The sequence below is a fragment of the Rhinolophus hipposideros genome (assembly GCF_964194185.1).
Source record: "Rhinolophus hipposideros genome assembly, chromosome: 13".
NCBI lineage: Eukaryota > Metazoa > Chordata > Mammalia > Chiroptera > Rhinolophidae > Rhinolophus > Rhinolophus hipposideros.
This window is the reverse complement of record NC_138059.1, coordinates 30,052,421-30,068,942: the sequence shown is the minus strand read 5'-3', so window position 1 is coordinate 30,068,942 and position 16,522 is coordinate 30,052,421. Positions and strand designations below refer to the sequence as shown.

Genomic DNA, 16,522 nt, shown 5'->3' with positions numbered 1-16,522 from the left:
CAGCCCATGTCAACCCTTCCGTGAAGCTTTTCCTCTGCCAGTGAGGCATAACAGTACAGCAGTTAAGAACACAGACGTGAGAACCCAACAAGAAGAACTGAAGAGAAGCAGCAGACAAGATGAGAATGTGCAAAGACTGGGGAGCCAGGCTGCCTGGGTCTAAATTCTGCCTCTAATGTGGTCACAAGCTCTGTGATTTTAGTTGCGTTAATTCACTTCCCCATGTCTCAGTTTCCTCGACAGTGAAATAGGATAAAGGTCTGGTTTGGAGATTATATAAAGCACCTGATACAGTCCCCAACAAATGTTTGTTTAATTAACTCCTAGATCTATCAGCTCTTAGGTGGGTAACCCTGAGTAGGTAAACCTGAGTAGGTTAATCTCTTGCATTTCAATTTCTTGACTCTAAAACGGGCGGGGATAAAAAAATATCACCAACTTCATACAATTGTTGGGGATTAAATAAAATCATGCAACTTGCCTAGTACATAATGTATATAGAGCTTTGTACATGGTAGAATTTCAACAAAATGGTAGTTTAAATAAAAGTTGTTTCTTCTGAATGCTATAACACCTTCTTTATATCTGTTATGGCACATATCAAATTATAATAGTCTAGACTAGGAATTCCTTGAAGACAGGATCTTGTTATTATTTTTCTGCTAAACAGAAAACCAGTGCAGAGGCAACTAGGGTGTGAGGGGCAGCTGCAAATTGAAACAGAAACCACAACCTGCAAAAATGTATTATGACTAACAAAAATAGAAAAGTTGTACCAAACCATGACTTGTAAGACAAAGTTTAGACTCTTAACACAAACTCCTTCGGATCCATGGTCTTCTAAGTAAGACCATAAACCAACTAATCTAACAATAATTCCACACTAAGTCATATGTCCTAAAGATAAGACCACCGATTGTTTTAGCAACTTCCTACTTGATAAATTCCGACCAATCTCTAGCCAAGACCATCCTGTGAGTAACTCCAGTCCTGCAAACTCTATAGATACTCTTTGCTAACTTTCACCTGTTGAAATGCCCCGTCTCTCTGCATGGTGTGCACAATGCTTTGCTGCAGAAAGCTAATAAACCCAAGTTTATTTGCCCACGGTGTGTTCCTGGCAGTCTTTGTTTGGTGGGCTTTTACTCATCTGAGGGTGCCAAGGACTTGCCTCAGCACCTGGTACAGTGCAAGCATTCAGCAAGTGGTGTCTTGAACAAACGAATGGAATAATGAGACTCTTGTTTGTAACTTACAAGTTCTCTAGATAATTCTAAAAAGAGAGTTCCAAAATATTAGGGACCACATTAGCAGCCTTGAGGGGACTATGTATATAATTTTCCAAGCTATCCTCAGTTGAAATTATGTAATCAGAAATACTAATTAAAAGCCAGAGTTGCTGCGGTTTTATAAATGCAGAGTTGCATTTATCCACGTCGAGGATAATTCCTGCTCTATAGGAACTGATTAATCGAGGACGCAAGGTCAATAAGCAAGTGGGCGTGGTCTGTGTTCCCACAGTGCCTCGCAGAGGGCCTTGCCCATGGCAGTTGCCCCCAGGAATTCATTCATTGGTTACTGACAAAGATTTTACTCTGTAGGTAAGAACTGACTGCGAGTTTCCGAACAGAGGCAGATGCTGATATACATGATGGTCTAGGCAGCTTACTTCCTAGAAGACAGGAAATACCATGAGCAGGCAGGCTTGTGGGAGGTTATTGCCAGGCCATTAGGAAGGCCCTTGCCCATGGAGGTAACAGTGGAAAAGGAAATGAATCTATCTTGCCAAACTAGGAGAGACCACCACGGTGACTGACTGAACTTGAGGGAGTATAGAAGGTACCAGAGTTAAAGATGCATCAATGTTTCCCATCACAGTGATTTGGAAAATGATCCCAACACAGACAGGAATAGCTTCGAAGGATAGAGATGATCTTTGCATTAGTGCTAATGCCTGTTACCATGTGGCCCGGGCTCTTAGGTTAAAGCAAGCCCGCACAGTGCTGCATTAACCACTACCTATGTGCTCTAACACCTTCACAGGTCATACCACTAAGGGCAAAAAAGGTCTCTATGTGGCCACTTAGAGTAACTAACTTTCTGCAGCTTATTGAGACTAGCTACGTCTCCTTCCTTCATAAGGCATGGTCAACAGACTTGTTTTTTCTTTAGCTTTGCTCAGAATTGCAATTAAACTCATTTACACTATGAGTGTCAAAGATGCTTGAATTTTAAACCAACTGACCACGAGAATAAATAGCTTATGACCATTTTTTGATCTTTTTACTTAACATTTTCATGATATAAAGAGATCAGCCAATATGGTTGAAGACAAAGCCAGGCCAGACATTTTTCCAAGCTAGGGAAAAAGGAAACACAGTTGAGATTAATAACAGTGTAAACTGACTAACAGACATAAGTAAATAAATAATACTTTTAAAGAGCATAATTTGATTTGATTTTTTTCTACAGTCTTTTAGATAAAGGTAGCTTTGCCCAAGAATCCATCACAAATATGGGGGAAAAAAAGTGGGGTTAAATAGGACAAAAATATTACAGCAAATAGGAGACTGATAAGCTTTCATTGTACCATATCTAAAGATTTATGTAAAGTATTTCAAAGAGATAGTCCACCAGGAAAAGGAAAATCAAATACGAATTTCTTTTCCTAAGAATTCAATCTTTTGGGCACTGCCAACTTGTCACTCACTAAAAACCCCTGGCGCAAGAAAAAGGTTTTCAGGTCCCGTCTGTTGAAATTGTTGCAACCAGTCTATTTTCAGCTCTATTTCTCTGACCCTCTCAACAAAAGTTCTTAAGTGATCCCGGGGCCAGGTTTCATTAAAGTTGCCAGAAGCATTTAAGATTGTTTTGTTGTTTTGTTTTCGCTTTCAAATGATCTGCAACTGAGGATATGGACTAGAGTGAATGTTTTTCCCAGAAACGACCTTTCTACCACTTGGTTATCTGGGTCTATTTTTATTAAATACTTCATGCACAAATAATCAATGAACAACTGGAAATGATTATTTAGTAATTACATTTAGCTCCAACAGAGACAACCCATTAAGAAAATAAGAGCATACACATTTTGATGAACATTTTTAACTCTGAAAATGCCAGTGAGGGCAACCAATAGCACAAGCTATACTGGTCCCCCCCCCCCCCCAAGGACCCTGGAGGTCAAATTCAGGCTCCACATTATGTTAAAGGTGAACACCTTTCTTATCATACAGTGAGGCTAAGAAAACAGGGTCTTTATGCACTAAAACTTCAGAAGAGGCTAGGTGAGGAGTAAGTTTTAAAACAATAAAACTGGCTCTATAAATCATGGATTTTCTCATTAATTTAATGCATCTACTTTGCATTTCCTCCAAATCTAATGTCACAAGCAATCTATCTGGGGACTCCACAGCAATGGACCCTTTTGCGGATTATTCCCCATCCCCCTACAACACCCTCAACCATATTCCACCTCTCCTGCCCTTGTGTCATCTATACTCCCTGGCCCTCCAGTTTCCTGCTGGGTTTGACAAATGGGGGGCACCAGCCAAAGACAGTAGGGTGGGAGGAGAGCAATAGGTGTTTTCCCTACCGTCTCCCTGTTTAACTGCAGTGTCTGAAAACAATTATGTCCCTTCAGAACTCTGGCTTCTGTCGAGTGGCCCTTCCTCCATGATTACAACCCTCACTGGATGCCACCATTTGCTCCTCTTGTCTCTTCGGCCTGGGGATGGCAATGGCTTTCCTTTTCTGCCAGTCCTGACACTGGACCACCCCTTGTTTGTTCCTCTAACCCTGCCCATGGGTCAGCAATAGTGTCTGCAGTAAACTCTCTTCAGTCAAACCCTCAGAGGTGGATTCTATTTCCTGCCAAGATCCCAATGCAACCACTTTGCAAAATAAATATAGAAGTGCTTGCTTCCTGCCTGAGGGTAGTGAACAAACACGAAAGAAGACTAATATCTATGAAAAACATGCATGAACAAAACAAATCCCCACCAAGCTTTCTGTTTTGGCAAACAACATATTTAATGTCAAACTTATGTCAAAAACAGCAAAATATAGCTAATATTCCTCCTTTCTAACATCTACTTTTTTAAAAACAGGGGAAGAAATCTCACCCATTTTCCTCCACCATAAAAAAAAAAAAATACAAAACCCATTGAATAAACGCCAGGGAAACCCAGTTCTAAAGACTAGCAATTCTCCATAAGTCACATGGATACTTGAGAAAGATGAGCTTTTCTCCACTCTTCTTTTGCAATTACAAAAACAAAAGAACATTTTCTAAATCTTTTTCTTTGGTACCCAGAATTTAATTCACTATACTACAAAAAGGGTAAAGATATTGCCTTTCAAAAACTAAAGCCAAGTAACAAAACAGAACAAACAAAAAAAAAGCACTGTTTTATCCAAACCATACAAGGTGATATATAACACACTTAAAATCCGTTATCATTCTAAGACTATATCTCGGATGGTACTTCTTTTTCTTCAGTCTGGATATTTATTTATTTTGCTGGAGGTTATAGTTCTCTTTATGTCATTAATCTACCAAAAGGATATTTGTCAAATTTGCAACAAGTTGTTATATTCTGCAGTTCCCAGGGCTAAATGTAATGTTTGTATTGGATCCCCCTTTTAAATTAAACTATGGGCCCCTAATAGCATAGTAGCAATGAATTAATAAGCGGAGCACACATTCTAACCCAGGTGCAGTTAACTAATCAGGCTATCTCTCCTGCATTTTGCTTAACTCGGTGCTGGTTATTCTCACCTCAACCCCTCTCTAAATCCATTCTCCAGATCCATTCTCCACTCTTCTCTCCCTCCTTTGTGCCCAGAAACTGTATCCATTCCCTGCCCTCTGGCTTCTTATGGAGTACCACCAATGGGAGGCACCAGCAGGAGATTCAGGGAAGAAGAGTCTGCCTTCCTCCATGTCCTCTGCACATTGGAGTCTTGTAGTTCAGTGGCTGGTTCTCCAACTACACGTCCCCAACTACTGCTCCACCTGGCTGGCCCTTGCTCTTCTTGTCCTGTCCCAAAGCCAGTAAAAGCTCTTTACTGCTGAGAGTTCCTGGTTACCTTAATATCCATTTGTTCCTTTTACCCTCCCTATACCTCTGTAAATAGTACTTTTGCTAAATTCTCTCAGGACCCCTCTAGAGTGTGCCTTCTGTTTCCTGCTGGGTCCCTGACTGACAGGAGGATGACATGGGATGAAAAACACAAGGTACTTCTCCGGCAAGAGGAGGTCCCCCCAGGCACATGCTTCTTAGCCCTTGACAAGTTTGCCCATGGTCTATCCCTGCCTTTGGAAGAGCAACGGCTATAGAGTTCTACTATCTGAGAACCACCTACAGAGCTTATTAAAAATGAAGATTCAAGGAAAGACTAAGAAACTATCACAGATCCAAGGAGACGTGGGAGACATGATGACAAATGAATGTAGTGTGATAACTTGGACTGAACAGAAGAAAGATGTTGGTGCCACAACTGGTAAAATTCGAACAAAGTCTGTAGGTTAATATTATTGCACCTATATTAATTTATTAATTTTGACAAATAAGTTCTGGTTATATAAGAAGTTAGTATTAGAGGACGCTAGGTGAAGGAAATATAGGAACTTTACTATCTTTGCAATTTTTCTGGAAATATAAAATTATTCCAAACTAAAATGAGTATTAAAATAAAGAAAAGCGGTTTCCAAGACCATGCATCAGACCCCCTAAATCAGAATTTCAGCTGTGGATACTTAAGCAGGTGGTTTGAGAACTAAACCTTGAAAAGCCCCTTGAGGACTTGGAAGCTATTAGTTCTGACTGAGGTAAGGATGGAAACAATTGTTTCCGATGCTAAATTACAGCATAATCACTGGACTATTTAAAGAAATGAGCCAATTGAAGCTTCATCAAAGTTCACCTTCTAGTCCAGTTAATTAGAATGATTCATCCTTCGACCAGTTGCAGTATTTAGTGCCTTGCATAAAAACACTTGAAAAGGTACAGGTAATTATAGAACCAAACAAAGAAAGTGACAGTACAGTTTTTCCGTTTCCTCCTCCCTCTGAAACTAAGGTTTTTGCAGTGCTGTGTGCTGTTTCTTTTCTTCAACTTTGACTTTCCATAAGGGCAGGGCCAACCACACGGACTGTTGGAGAGTGTTTTCCTCATCTTGTCTATGGTGGGTATTCTATTTCTCCAAGTCACATTTAAGCTCCCTGAAGGCAGGAGCTATTATTTTCTGTTTCTTCAGTGTTTTTCTATAGCTTAGTTCAGTGTTCTCTACCCATTACTTTGATGGACGACGACCTGCATTTCCCCACTATGTCCATCTCTTTATCTGTTAATTTTAGATATAATTCTTATGTTCAACAATTTCTATGCCATTGGAATAAGTAAGAAGAGGGTAGCTAGAGGTGAAAATGTTGGCATTATTATTATGCGTTTATTAACAAAAATGCTAATTGATCATCTACTGCGTGCCAGGCACTATTCTAGGCACTGGGGCTCTGACAATGGATAAAACAATCTCCACCTCCAGGGAGGTTAAAGTCAAATTAGGGAGACAAATGATTAAGCAGCTAATTAAGCAACGAGCTACCAGTTCTCCCTTACCGTCCTTGACAGGGAGGGCAACTCAAGTCTAAATTAGGAACAGGAAGAGTAGGTTCAAATTCGAGGCCCATCTCTGGGCAAGAACTGATTTTAAAGGACACATAACCTTTCTGACCCTCAAGTCCATCATTCAAAAAAAAAAGGAATTAAAAAAATAAAAGTTGTCTATCTGCCTTAAAGTATAAGTTAAAACAATGGACGCAAAAGTGCTTGAACATTGCAAAGTGTTATTATACACATGGAAAGCAATAGAAATTAGTGACTTAAATAGCCCCTGCCAACCAACGCTAAAGCAAAAACGTGGCTGTTCCATTAAGCAGAAATTTCCGACAATAAGATTTTATAAAAAGCAATCCTTTCAAAGAAAGATCTAAGCTCTGTTGCTTTGGAGTTAGCAATTAATGGGAATTAGATTAACATCAAAGAACTGTCTGGGAAGAAGTTGCCTATGAAGAAAGCAGGCCTGCCATTTTATTCACAGTACACCCATTTTTGCTTCACTCTCCCTGAATAAAGAGGAGAGCTCCGTTACTTCAACTCTTCTGTGAAATTCAGAGCAATGTCTTAGCCAGAGATGTTCACATTTCTGTTTTATTCAGAAAGAATCTTCCAGATCAGAGATGAAAGGAACACTGGTACAAGTTAGTGCTCGAGCACATAAAACTGTGAGCAGTTTTCAGCAAATATAAAAGATAATGCCTGGGAGAAGTTTTGAAAATCAGATTTTCTGTTTCAGATAAATACAGTATCTATTCTCGTCTTCTAAGGTAGAAAATGTTCTATTGGAGCAGTTTACCATCTTTCTGTCTGGAGAAGTGGATGAGCCTCTAAGGGCTCTCTTTGGATAACATGGTAACCACATGACTCTGGTCAAGTCTGTGGTCCCTGGGGAAGAGCTTAAGGAACGTTAAGACGTTACTTTAAGAAATATGGATTCAAGACACCGCTGGTATGTTTGAACTGAAGGTACCGTACATTCACTCCAAGCACGGGGCCAGCACGTTGGGTAACCAAGTGCAGATAAGACACCACCATCGAGAACTCTCAGTGGGTGTGGTGCTCAGGGAGCAACCACTTCCTTATAAAATACACAAGAATATATAGGAATGGCACCAGAAAGTTTTAGCTTCTATTCCAAAATTATAGCTCTATTCTCTAGGCTTTACTGTGACTTCAGTTGTGGAAGTCCTTCATGAAGATTATTTCGGCTAAATATAAACATGAGAAAAAGTTGAATGTTGAGCAGAGGAACAGTAATAGGATCAGAAAGAAGATTAAGTTGCTCATTTGGGCCTTCAAATGGACTTAGCCTGAAAAATCATGAAGAGTGAAAGGAGAACAATTGGGCTATGGAAAGGAACAGCATTTTTCACTTTACTGGTAAGGCAAAACCACATCCAAAAGTGGGACTCTCTGAAGTTTCCCCAGACTGTCTCACTAGAGATAATAATTTCCCTTCATCCAAAAGTAATTAACAAATATCAGAAAATGGAGACTTTCTCTTCACCATAGTGTGCGTGTGTGTGTGTGTGTGTGTGTGTGTGTGTGTTAATACCACCACCAGATTATATCAGGAATCACCTTGAAGCTCACCATATACATGAACCAACAAACATCTCAGTTATTTCTACATATGTGAAAGAAATTTGATCTTGACCCCAAATGATCTTCAAAAAGCCCACAAATTAGCTGAAGAAATTCAGCTAATATTTAAGAAGCACGTGTTATGAGCATGATACGAAACCAGGAGCTGAAGAACAAAGGAAATGTCATCCCTGGCCCTTTTTACCCTTTGGTTGAGGAGACAAGACAGATTCACAGAAAAAGGTATGGCAGCATTTCATTCTGTGTCTCTCACCTCTTACCCACCCTTCATTTCTTTGTTGGCCTCCCGAAGATCTCCTGTCTTGGGCCTCCACATACCCACCTTCTCCATCCTCGTCACACACACACACACACACACACACACACACACACACACACACACCCCTAAGGCCTCCCTTTCTTGTGTGCCCAATCTGAGACACTTATGGTTTCTCCATAGAATCCTCAATATCTTTGTCGTCTTGTCTTTCCAGCCCTGGATAATCCTGTTTTCTGTGTTCTCTGCTCCAATACTGAATACTCCTGGAGAAAAACTATGTAACCCGTAGATATCTCTGAGGAGGTAATGAAAAAAGGAACACTGGAGAATGTCGATTTCCCAATTTGAATGTAAGTTCTTCAAGGGCAGGGATTTTGTTAAGCCCAGGGGCACCCCAGCAGGCTCAATAAATCCTTCTTGCAATGAATTAATACCGAAGACAAGAAATTAGAAAAAGATCCACACTCATTCGACAAATAAACTAACTTTTGAAACTTTCACACATAGTTTAAGTGCACATAATTGCAGCTATTCCAAACAAAGTATTCAATAACGTAGATATAGGAAAAAAAAATGCCTCTTAAAAAAACAGCCGGTAAAAGTTGTTCTGTGGACTTCAAAGTTGTAAAGCTCTTCAAACTTATTTTATAACTCAGAATATTTTATAACTTAAGATCATTCTTCCCATTAATTAAAGCAGTGTAGTGAGATCTCATTTACTATACTACATAGCAAAACATTTCTAAAACATCACCAAACAGGAGTCATCTTCAGCTGTGTTTCTCCCAGGGAAAAATGAAAGGGTCTCTCCACGTTAGCCAGACAGACAAATATCAAAGGAATCCTGAAATACTTCAGAGAGAAGAAAACTTCCCATCAGGTCAATAGCCACTGTGAGGTATAAAGTTTCAGTGGGACGTTGCTACCTGAACAGGGACCCCAATGGAGTTTGGGGTATTTGGAGACCACACTGGGAATGTGGAACGTTGTTTCTCACACCAGTGGCAAACCTGTCGCAGAACTGAGTGGGGTCCACTGTTCAGGCCGAGATCCTCATACCAGCCTGACAGGAACAAACCCAAATGCCTCCTGATTCTTCTACAAATGTAATAACATCTGACTAGAGGCTGACTGGACAGTGTACGATATCATTTCCTCTCATTAAGGAACACTCAAGAAAAACCAAAATAACCACAAAGCACTTTCAGCAAAGCAATCGGCAGCGATAATTAGCTGTCAACTCACAGTCCTGAGCTCAGCCTTGTATAGGGAGCAGGGCTGGTTGGTACCGGTTTTCAAATCACTGTGACAGCAGGAGTCAAGGATGACAGGTAGAAAAGAGAAGCCAGAGTCTGCTGCACACAGTGACACCAAACCCCTTCAGGTGATGGGAGTTACAGCAGTTTGTTTCTTTGTTTCCGTGTGGCAATGTGGGGTGACCCCATGAAGAATCCTGCAGTAAGCTGCCTAAGCAGCCAGAAGTTGACTGACTGCAGCCCATGTTGTTTATTCACCCTGAATCACCCTCTTCTCTACTTGGAACAATTCTACCCACTCTTTAAAATCTATAAGCAGTTTGTCTCCATGTCCTTTGTGAGGACTTCACAACTCAACAGCTGAATTCTCCCTTTTTTCAACTCCCAGAACAGATTACCATCCATACTACAAAACAAGGACATTAACAGGAATTGGGAAAACTTTACAAAGAAACAAACATAACACAATCATCACAATATGTAATAATATATAAGATTATGTGTGTGTATATGACAATTGTTGGGAGGAGCATTATTCTCTCCTTCCCAGCATTCCTTCCTAGGCATATAAAACAAAACTGTTTACTTTCTTAAAACTATTGGAAGGTGACATCTACCCATTAGTGCATCGCTTCACTCTTCTTCCAGGGAGTAACTTGCATTGTTTAGACTAAGCAAAGGAAAGTGCATGGAAGTCCATCTGGGCACCCTCCCTTCTCGTTATTTCTGGCCTCAGCGGCATGGAGTTTCCTTTCCCATGAGAGAAGATTTCAACAATAAAAATAATAGAAGGCCTGATTATAGCTGATCCTGTCCATAATTTGAATTCATTCTTTAATCCAAGATCATTGGGAAAAAAGCTGATATTTAGCTCCCTGTCTGTCTGTATACCAGACGTGATGCATGACATGGAGTGTTGTCATGATGGAGGATGATTTACGACACAGTTTAAAAGCTCACACCCAACTGACTGCAGCGAACAAGTTGAAACTTGTCACACACTGTTGCTAAGGTTCAATGCACCACTTCCCGTGTTGAAGAGCCCTTTCTATTGGATGGCACTCGGCAGCAGCATTCACTGTATTTTGTCATCATAACAGAAAGTCTCCATGTTACATATCGCTTCTGGTACAGCAATTTCTGTCAAATAAAAACATTACAGTGTGTCCTCATCCACCTCATTCACTGGACCTGGCACCTTGCGACCTCTGGCTCTTCCCCAACGTCAAAATGATTCAGGACATTGAGGCAGTCACGACAATGAAAATATAGACACTTACAAAAGATAACTTCCAGAACTTCTTCAGAAAGTGGCAAGAACATGGGATAAGTGTGTTGGAAGTGAGGGGGAGTATTTTGAGGAGGATTAATGTCAATGTGTCTTTTACTGTAATAATTTTATTTAAACATTGACTGTATTGTTTGATCACACCTCATACAAAAGCAAAAGGAAAGATAAAAGGAAAGTCCTATCATAAAGCAATCATGTCTGGCATTTTTTATGGTATCAAAGGAAAGAGGACAACTTAAGAACTGGAATACACGTAAAATTAACCTTTATTGGAAGTTGAGAAAAAATAGAGAAATCTAGAATTCTGGTACCACAGTCCTATCATAATTCAATAGTTGAGAGTCTCTTGGCAAGAACTTTAACAAAGAGATGAGTCCTCTCTAGGACCGTTTGAACCATATTTTGAAGCATCAGTGGAAGTTTCATGTAGGAACCTGTTGCTTGAGCTGAAACAAGGTGGAACGCAAGACAAAACTGCCCCTAGGAGGCAGGCTTCGTAGGTCTAAGAAATTCTTTTATAAGAGGAAGCTACAAAAAGATTCCTGCTTCAAGAAAGAGTTAAGGTTTTTGAGTGCTAGGAACAAAAGAGATTAAAGAACAATTTGAAAATGAGAAAGTTTAAATATGCATATCATTGATAACTGTTCAATTAAATTCAATAATTTAACAAAAAACTCATTTAAATGCCTTAATTTTGTGCACTATATCCTGTTTTATTCTTAAAGAAGGGTTACCTTCACAACATTTTGACTTTGAAATATCTTAATTTCATTATTAAAATCATAGTTAGCTAAAAAGAAAGGAAGGAAGGTAGGAAGGAAGGAAGGAGGGAGGGAGGGAGGGAGAGAGGGAAGGCAAGAAAGAAAGAAAGAAAGAAAGAAAGAGAGAGAGAGAGAGAGAGAGAGAGAGAGAGAGAGAGAGAGAGAGAGAAAGAAAGAAAGAAAGAAAGAAAGAAAGAAAGAAAGAAAGAAAGAAAGAAAGAAAGAAAGAAAGAAAGAAAGAAAGATGATTATATAAAACACCACTTCTCAAAGATTCAAGTGCAAAAGACTCCCTTTGTGGATCTTGTTAAAATGCAGATTCTGATTCATCAGGTCCGAGGGTGGGACCTGGAACTCCCCATTTCTAATGAGCTCTCAGGTGAAGTTGATGCTGCTGGTCCCCTATGCTACCCCTGGAATAGCAAAGATGTAGAAGTTAAATACATCCAAGCTCAAAGTTGAGGTGACTGCTCCTGAGATGGCTCAGGAATCATTAAGATGTATCTGGAACTACGATGATGCACTACTCCTTGGTCCCACAGACATCTGGAGTTCTTTAGGATCTTTCATTATACATCCCTTTTCTGAGAAGCAACAAACCTCCAAAGTGCGTGTTATGCTGTCTCTTTCTTGTCTTCTTGTCATCGGTCTCCCTTTCTCAGCTCCTTTTGATGGAAGCAATTATGGCAGAGAGAGGCGATCTTCCTCTTTCCCTTACCTAGACATTCGAATCAAGCTATCTATTGCACTATTCCTGCCACTGCAGGAAGGTATTTCCTGAGAAGGATGGAGGATGATTTACGACACAGTTTAAAAGCTCACACCCAACTGACTGCAGCGAACAAGTTGAAACTTGTCACACACTGTTGCTAAGGTTCAATGCACCACTTCCCAATGCACAGCCAACCTAACAGAAGAAGAAAATTTTAATCCTCTCAGTTTTCCCATTAAGTTTTGGATTGTGGTTTTATTGCCTTCTTTTGATTCAGCTTTCATCTATTTCTGACCAGCATTTTTATTTGCAACCAAAATTTCCCTCTCAGACTAGCATCTCCTAAACACCTGCAACACAGTTCTGCAATGTGAAAGATAACATGAGTGTGGCCATATTAAAATAGAGCCAGAGCAGCCATTTCAGAGGAACTGTCCCACACATCTCGTTTTCTTTATCTTCTGAATTGGACCAAAACACCAACATTCAAGACTTCAGTAAGAATGAGAATATCCTGTTTGTAAGGACATGAAACTGGACTTTGCCAATGACTGAAATGCTAACTAATCTATGAAGTACAAATCTAATCTTATCTAGCACCAATGAATTCTTCTTTAATACAATTCACTTCATCTTCCTCCCTTTGTCCCCATAAAAACCCTGAGCCCCTCTCCTGCAGGGAGGCGGGGACACTTATTTGGGCTTCTACTTGAATTTATTCTTCCCAATTTGCAATTCTTTTGATTCAAAATAAATGCTTTTTGTTCAATTATTGCCTCCTAGATTTTTAGGTTAACACCATCCACGTAAGATATAAAAAGCCACAGAGAATATCACTTCCATCCTGACAATGAGAAAGGCTGCATTATCAACAAAATCATAACTTGTATTGAGCCCATCAGAGAGCTAAGGTTTCAAGACAACCAGTGAACTAATTTAGAGAATTAGTCTGTCACCTTTCACAAAGCACAGTAGGAAGAAGTGGCCATCATAAAAGCAGATAAGAAGAAAACAGTTGAAATTTTAATGAATTCTTCAAGGGCAAGTGTGGGCAAGCATGAAGTATAGAATTTCTGGAAGCCTCTCTCAAGATTTTCTTCTACTGGTCACCAATAGGTGTTTGCGAGAAGGATGACGGCAGGGTCAGAGACTGAAGAGTGCTCCCTATAGTGGAGCAGAGGCAAGAAACTCTCGTGCATTACCCAGAATGTCGTTTCACATTAAGCAAAAGCTTTAAACCACTGGGAGAAGAGTAGAAAACCTTCCCTCTCCAAAGGTACAAACAGAGATCCACTGATTCATGGGAAGGGTAGAAATAAGAGCCATCTGCCATGATGGGAGGACAAGAAACATTCAGTATCAAAATCCTGCAGTGACACAAAGAAGAACTCTGCTACCATTAAGGGAGGAGTAGGAAACTTTCCCACTCAAGACACTCACAGACATAAGGCAGAGATTGGCTGCCACGAAGAAGAGCAAGAACATAGACAAAACCCTGGTCCTAAGGCCCAGACCCACAGGGTGTGGGGACAGAGCCAGGAGGGCAGTTTCCAGGCTTTCAGCCTCACATGGAAAGGTGCTGGCTCAGGTAGTAAACGGCCATCAACTGTGATTGGATGGCCATCAGCTGTGGCTAGTTGGCCGCCAGCTGTAACCAGTGAGCCATTGGCCACTAATATAACTGCTATGGTTACACTAGCGAAAAATGGGGTCTAGCAAGAAGATGGTGGCTGAGCTAGCAAGAGGGGATTGCAGTTAGCACGGCGGATTGCAGCTAGCAAGTGAGGATGTTTGGCAGAGAGAAGTGGACGGCAAGTTGCAGATAGTGTGGCTCCTGTTTCCTGTGTCTCCAACCCAGCCGCCAGTGAGTCTATAGTGGTATGACTCCCCCATCTGTGGCTCCGTGGGTGTTCCTTTTTGGCCTCATCATATCCTGAGTTCTTGAGTGAGGAGCGGGAGATGAGACCCTGCGTGCCACCCCGCATGACACAGGGCCTGCCCAAGATTGAGGCTGGATCAAGACAACCGAGAATCCCACCACTGTGGCCACAGCTTTGCACTGAGCAATGAATAAGAGTAGTCTGCTGCTAGGAGAGGAGCACGAACATGGAGAGAGATCTCCTCAGTGAAGCAAGCATGGAAGGCCTGCTGAAAGCCGAGGACGGAGTTTGCACAGTGAGAAAAACCCTGTGGGCCACCAAATCACATTATGCAGACAGTAACTACAGGCCACCACTGGAGAACTTGGCAGTCTGGTGGGCTGAACATATATAACAGTATACTGTTAGCATAACTAACAAAATTGATTCAACCCCTCTCACATCAACAGACTTACAAAAGAAGTGTGCCCTTTTCTGGGAAGCAGTATTATTATATTTACTTCATTGTCTATGGTTCGTCTACTAATAAGGTCCAACATAAAATCAAAAATTATGAGACATTCATAAAACCAAGGAAAAATAACTTGCTGTTAAGATAAAGAAAGTAACCAACAGAACAACACAGAAATGACTCAGGTATTGGAATACTCAGGCAAAGACTTTAAAATAGCTATGATTAATTTGTAAAAGGCTCATGTGGAAAAGAAGAATAAAATTTAGGAAAAGTTGGAGAGTTTGAACAGAGACATGAAAACTCTAAGAAAGAATTAAACATAAATTCTAGAAATAAAAATACAATATCAGAAGTGAAGAATTCCTTTGACAGGCTAATGAGGAAACAGGACACAGTTAAAGCAAAGAATCAGTAAAACTTAAAGGCAGGTCTATAGAAATTATGCAAAGAGAAAGGAGAATTTTTAAAAAGTATCCAACAGCTTTAGAACAATATCAAACAGCCTAATATGCAGGTAATTATAGTGCCAGAAAGAGAGGAGAGAGAGAAAGGTGCCAAAGTAATTAAAAGAGGAAAAGGCTAGCTTTTTCAACATATGGTGCTGGAAAATGTGGACATCTATATAAAAAATGGAACTTTGACCGTATCTCACCCTAGATAAAAAAATTACCTCAAAATGTATCATATAACTAAATGTAAATCTTAAAACTATAAAATTTCGAAAAACAACAACATCTTTGTATTCTTGGTTTTAGCAAGGAATTTTTAGGTCGCAAAACTGCTATCCATCATAGAAAAAAATTGGTAAATTGAACATCATGAAAATTAAAAACTTTAGCTTTTGAATAACACTTTTAAGAGTATAAATAACAAGCCAGACTGGGAAAAGGTATTTGCAAAGCACACATTTGATAAAGGGTCTTTACCCAGAATATATTCTATTATAGTTCAGTAATAGAAAAGTAGATAACTTAATTTTTTTAAATGAGTGGATGATTTGAACAGACACTTCACCAAAGAAGCACATGAAAAGATATTTAACATCATTAAGAAAATGATAATTAAAGCTATAATGAGATAACACTATAGACCAATTCAAAATTACAGAGGCTGATAACACCAAGTGCTAAAGAGGATGTGGAGTAATGAAAATTTCATATGTTGCTGATTGGAATGTAAAATGGCACAGTCATTTGAAAACAGCTGGAGGGATTTTTCAAATGTCAACTATATATGTACTTGCTGCACTTAACCATATGACTCAATAATCATATTCCCAGTAATTTACCCCCCAAAATTAAAATATACATTCATACAAACCCCTATTAATGAATGATTATAGTAGCTTTATTCAAAATGTAAATAACCCACCTGTTCATCAATTGGTGAATGAATAAATAGATTGTGGTATATCCACACAACGGAATTCTACTCAGCAATGAAAAAAAACAACAAACTACTGGTACTGGAGGCAACATGAATGAATCTCAGAAACTTGATGGTACATGAAAGAAGTCTGAAACAAAAGGCTACAAACTATATGACTCCATTGATATATTCTGAAAAAGAAAAAATCTAGGGACAGAAATCAGATCAGTGGTTGTCAAGGATTGGAGGCAGAAGTAGGTTTGCTACAAAGGAGCACTTTTTCAAGGGTTAGATATGTTCTGCATCTTGACTG

The 16,522-nt window shown here is 39.8% G+C and overlaps 1 protein-coding gene across 6 annotated transcripts in view; it reads right to left on the bottom strand.

Moving 5' to 3' along the window:
- The window catches only part of NCALD (neurocalcin delta), a 410,486-nt gene that overhangs the window by 264,461 nt on the left and 129,503 nt on the right, over positions 1-16,522 (bottom strand). The window lies entirely within an intron of this gene.